This window comes from Cynara cardunculus (genome assembly GCF_001531365.2).
Source record: "Cynara cardunculus var. scolymus isolate 2C chromosome LG 14, CcrdV1, whole genome shotgun sequence".
In the NCBI taxonomy this organism is placed as follows: domain Eukaryota; kingdom Viridiplantae; phylum Streptophyta; class Magnoliopsida; order Asterales; family Asteraceae; genus Cynara; species Cynara cardunculus.
Genome location: NC_037541.1, coordinates 13,942,701 through 13,948,871, shown reverse-complemented (window position 1 = coordinate 13,948,871; position 6,171 = coordinate 13,942,701).

Genomic DNA, 6,171 nt, shown 5'->3' with positions numbered 1-6,171 from the left:
CGCCTATGCTCACCCCTACGTGTGACTACTTTTTTACACTTGAAACTTCATAGCAAAACATTATGAAGGTAAAAAAACCGAACCTTCACAGCAAAATTCTGTGAAGTCAACCTTCACAGTAAAACGCTGTGAAGTCAACCTTCACAGTATAAAATAGTGGTCTCGTATATATCACGAAAACAAACTGGTCTCACGTAATCTCAAGTCTTTATATCTATATTTCAAAGTTAATGTTTATTTATTTCTATACCAATCGTTATAAAACGAGAAGAAAAGTCTGTAACTGAAATCCATACGTCATCCAACTTTTTCATTTACAGGTTTCATAATTCCAATTAAAAAATAAAAAATCAGTATTTTTCATGTATTTAACACATTTAAAATTCAGATAAAAACGGTCAAAAAAAGAATTATTTGAAAAAATATTTTAATTTAAAATAAAGTTAAATTACTTTTAATTCACAAAACCATGTGGTTATTGGACTCTTTTGAGAATCCTTAGTAGGATCACATTCTTTCAATTAAAGATAACCAATAAAACCAATTTAATTAATTAATTAATTAAATCAATAATATATTTATATAAAGCAAATTAAATGATGCTCTTATAACCAATAAACCATTTTATTTTTAAATTATTTTTTTACCAATTATAGACCATCAATACAAAGATGACATAAATGTTCACTTATTATATAAATAATTAAAAAATTAGAAAAAAGTAAGAATATATGTGTTTTTATAAAAGTAAAATGATTATTCTCTTGTAATAATTTTTTTTAAGTATATAAAATTTATATACGACAAATGCAACAAATAAAATTACACACGTCCTTCTCATCTTTGATGAGGTTTAAACCATTGACTTTCTATGAGGCCAAAGATTACGATACTAGTAGCTAAGTTAAATATCTTTTAGTCTATAATAAAAATATTAATGGTACATTATATATAAAGACATACTGATATAATTTAAAATATTTTTAATCCGATTTTTTTTATAAAATAAAAATATATAATAATTGTATCATAATATTTTATATATACTATATTATAAACTATTTGACAAAAACTTATAAAAATCATTTTTTTATACATGAAGTATTGCTTATTGATGTATATTACTTAAAATTCAAGATTACGAGTAAAATGTGCATAAGTACAACTTGTTAAGCTCCATACTGAAATTAGTGTAATTAACTGTAGATAAATATAATCAAATACAAGATAAAATTATCATTCTGAATATATCTAATATATAATTAAAATATTATTGAGTTCTAACAGACTTAGTTATTATCTTTATAAAAATTATATTATTAAACCAGAAATAAATTACTGTTTATTGATGCATATTACTTAAAATTCAAGATTACAAGTATTTTGCATAAGTACAACTTATTAAATCTCCATTTTTAAATTCGTGTAACTAACTGTAGATAAACATAATCAAATACAAAATAAACATTCATTTTAAAACATATAAAATCTAAAATATAATTAAAATAATCATTGAGTTATAACAGAATATATAATTATTATCTTTATAAAAAATTATACTATTAAAACAAAAATAAATTACTTTGTTATTAAATCTAAATTAAATTATAATAAAAATTGAATTAACGAAATTACACTAAGAAAACGAAAACTAATTAATAGTTAATTTGATATTAATATCGCTTTATTTTTTTTCAAAATTTTATGCTATCTTCAATTTTATATTTAATTCAAAAATAAAAACATTATCGTTTTTCTCAAAACCAAATAAAATCGTATTATATCGATAGAGATAGAGAATAAAAACTAGACATTAAAATCGAGATTTATCTCGCTAAATTGTGCGAGTACCCTTATGGTTTTTAAAATGAAGTTCTTGTAGTAATTAGTAAAGATAATGAGATTTTGAAATCAAAATTTTACTGAATAACCAAATAGTTTTAGGGGTCGTTTATCTAAACACCTACCGGTAAGCACTTAACGGTAAAATTCAACACTATCGCTTACTTATGTGGTAAGATTTTATTCATTAAAGCGCATCGTATGCAACAATTTATTCCGGTAAGCGCTAACCATGACAAGAGTCCTCGTCCTCACTTGCTCGGTAAGACTTTCAATTCTTGCTTTCGCTCTTACCGGGTAAGATTATTAGCTTTTGCAATATTCATCCGATAAAGTAAAGTGACTTGGTAAGCGCTTACCCGAGTAAGCGTTTCGTAAACGGCACCGTAATGTTACTTGTTAAGCATGTTACTTGTTAAGCGCTTACCCGGTTAAGCGTTTGGTAAACGGCCCCTTAGCCAAGTTATTTAAACTATATGTGGGCATGTAAAATGGTTAGATAACAGGTTAAAAACTACCAATATTTATGTATTAAATATTTAAATATGATTATAAAAAACTATATTATAAAAACAATAATATTTTTTTTGTTAGGCAATAAACATTACCTTGGATAATTTTCAATGCGTTCAATAATAATAGGGATGATTTGATTCATCTATGTTATATTATAGAACATTTGATAAAAACTCTTAAAAACTATTTTTTATGCATGAAGTACTGTTTATTACTACATTTTACTTAAAATCCAAGTTTATAAGTAATTGTGCGTAAGTACAATTTATTAAAACTTCATGTTTGAATTTGTGTAACTAATAACAGATATCCATAATCGTAACATGATAAACATCTCATTTTAAATATAATTTTTTAAAATATAATTAGATAATCATTTTATCAGAATACTTAAGTATTATCTTTATAAAATACTATTTTATTAAACCAAAAATAAATTACTTATTTATCAAACCTAAATTAAGTTATAATAAAAAAAAACATCGAATTGAATTAATTACACAAAAAAAACTTTTAAATAGTTAATTTGATACTAACATCAATATTTTTTTTCAAAGTTTTATGATATCTTTAAATTTATATTTTATAAAAAACATTATTATCTTCTCAAAACCACATAAAACAATATTTTAACATCGATAGAGAAAAAAAAGTAAAACATTAAAATCAAAATGTATTTCGATGCATTATACGGGTACCCTTCTAGCTAAATATAAAAACAATCTAAATCAACTTGTTTTTAAGGTAAATGAACCGAAATTGTATCATTTAATTTAAATTTTTTGGATGTATTTATGTTATCAACCTGATATAAACATAAACCTATAAATAATACAATATAAATCAAACTAAAATCATATAATATAAAATTAAATCAGGTATTTAAATTAAATATTAAATACCTGATTTAATTTAATAAAATAAATTAAAAATAAAAAGAAAAAATGAGTGGGAAATGGAAAGAAAAAGTATTAGATGCTCTTTTGGCACTAATCTCACTCTTTATGACATAATTTTTGAAGAAATAAAATCTTGAAATTTAATTTTTTAAATCTTGTGCATTGAATGGTTGAGATCACATTCCATTAGAGGTACCCAATGTTGCCTATATAAACCATTTGGCCTCTTCATCCATGGTCCATCATCAAAATCTTTAACGTTTTCGAGTCATGTATTTTTTTCAAGTAGACATTTATGGTCGGAGCTCTCTATCGCCTCAATCCTGAAAGAAAATCATGGCGTTTTACGGCTGTTCGTTTATGAATACTGATAGGTGCTTCGATGGTCTTAGTGTGCATGCTCACTGTGAGCATGAAGGTAGAGTTGTAGTGTTGCCATTATCTTTTTGGATTGGGGTGAAGGGAGCTCCTCCCATAAGTTGTCTTTTAAATACCTTGATCTTCTTACCAGTCTGCTTCTTATCGACGTGCAGTCTCATAACAGTATCCTCTTTGTGTTTTCATCAGTTTTTAATTGTTTAGAGTATCTATTTGACAAGAGCATGCTTTTTTTTTTACTGTGGTGCAGTTTAAATTTATCAGCGAAAAGGTTTTGTTCCATCTTGGTGCATTGGTAACGATTTTTAACCAATAAGAATACACTTGTTGATAAACTTTTTCGTTCATATGGTACATGTATAACGATTTTTAAAGATAAGAATGTATCTATATAATAGTTATGTACGAATTGTTTCTTTTGGGGGTCCTGTCTTGATTTTTCTTATTCATATGTTCAGTAAAATGGAATATTTGTGTTTGAATTACAGTTTTCACAATAATAACTGAAATATGTCTTGTAGGCAAGCACATAAAACTTGACAACTGCTACAACGAAAACAAAGAAACCAAAATACAACTCTGGTCACACATAACTCATCGACAAATGTCGAATGGTCCAGTGGTGCAAAGTACATTAATATCACAACGTAGACATATCTACTTGGTTGAAGTTGTTTGAAACATACTATATATATATATATATATATATATATATATATAGGTTGGGTTCACGTGAGACAAAAGGTTTTTCGTGAGACCCGTAAGACCAATTTATGTTTATTGATCAACTTTATAAGTTAATGATCTAACGGTCTAAATTGCACGGTGGCAATTTTGTGATTATTGAGAAATCTCGTGGCATTTATGAATGTTTAGATTGTCAGATTATATATCTAATCCAAGGATTGAGAATTGATCTTACGGGTCTCACATGATCCTAAGTTTTTATATATATATATATATATATATATATATATATATATATATATACACACACACACACATACACACATGTATGCCAAAATTTAGAAAACTTGTATGGTATAATGGAATGACTAGTGTTAGGGGTAAGCGATTGAGTTACTCCAACCATTTTTTGGTCGAAACCATTAGGTTCATTGGGTCATCACCTAGACCCAGATCTTTAAAAGTTCATCAGAAGACTCGGAGCTAGGGTTAAACACAAGCAAGGGAGAATCGTTAAACCTGGGCCAAGCCACGAAGGAACATACGTCTAAAGCAGTTTGACCAAGTATAACCAACCAATCGGAAGACTCAGAGCCATCCAACCAATCGGAAGACTCAGAGCCATCCAACCAATTGGTCGAGGATCATGAATGGAGGGGGGTAAAAAGGAAATAGATTGATAGTAGAGTTCACATGCATTTTTCTTTGTACTTGTTTCAAAAGAAAGACCGAGTATTATGTCAGCTAGCTAGTTAAAAATAATGTAATTGTTCGACACGTACCCTCATTTACTACTAGTGGAACAGTGATCCAAGGTCGTCCACTATCTTTACCTGTTTCAGGGGTTTTCGAGTCACCAATTGACACGTGTTTCTTACTTTATCATCTTTATTTTTTATACCCTTTACTTATTTGCTCGACTATTGTGATTCAAGTCGGGTCTCTACTTTATATATGAATTTGGTCAAAAGAACTCGCTAATAAATTATGGAAATAATTGATTCGTACTTGATTTGGAGGCAATATAATTCAAGACTGTCCATTAGCATTCCCATTCTCATTCCTTGATTTCATCTGATCGATCTTAAACTTGAAAATAATATAAGCACTTACCTTGTTTGTCAGTAGCTTGACGAGCTCAATGAAACTCACAACTTATTTAATCTACTATCCATGACTGTTTGGTAGTGGCTTAATGAGATATAAATTGACTTATTCTGTAACATTTTAGGGGAAACTTTATGTAGAAAACTATTTTTTTCCAAATACGTCCCTCGAAGTTAATCAACATGTTCCTTCCATTCACAAAAAACCCTCCAAAACAAAAATTTTCCCAATTTATACAAACGGATCAATCAACAGTTCAACACACACATCTTTACACATACATAGCTCAATGGAAAACCACCCAAACAACCTCATTCTTAATAAAAACTAAATAGGTAAAAATATCACCTTCACTTATCAGGTAAAATTATCGATCCATGTTATACTTGTCATCACATAAAAAATCCAAGAAGGAATAAAAAAAATCCCCTTGTGGCCACGGATGTTCAAATGTAGTGATTTCGGGCTATCTGCAAAGCAGATGTTCGACTGAGATTAGTTGGCTCGCATAGTGGGTTCAATATCCAGGGTAATCAAAAATAAATAAATAAATAACTAGAATCGTACTCGCGCAATGCAACGAGATACATCATGATTTTAATATTTTATTTTATTATTTATCTCAGTCGATATTATAATATGGCTTTATGTGATTTTGAGAAAGCGATGATGTTTTTATTTTTGAATAAAATATATGTTTGAAGATATTATAAAAATTTGACAAAAATATATCGATATTAGT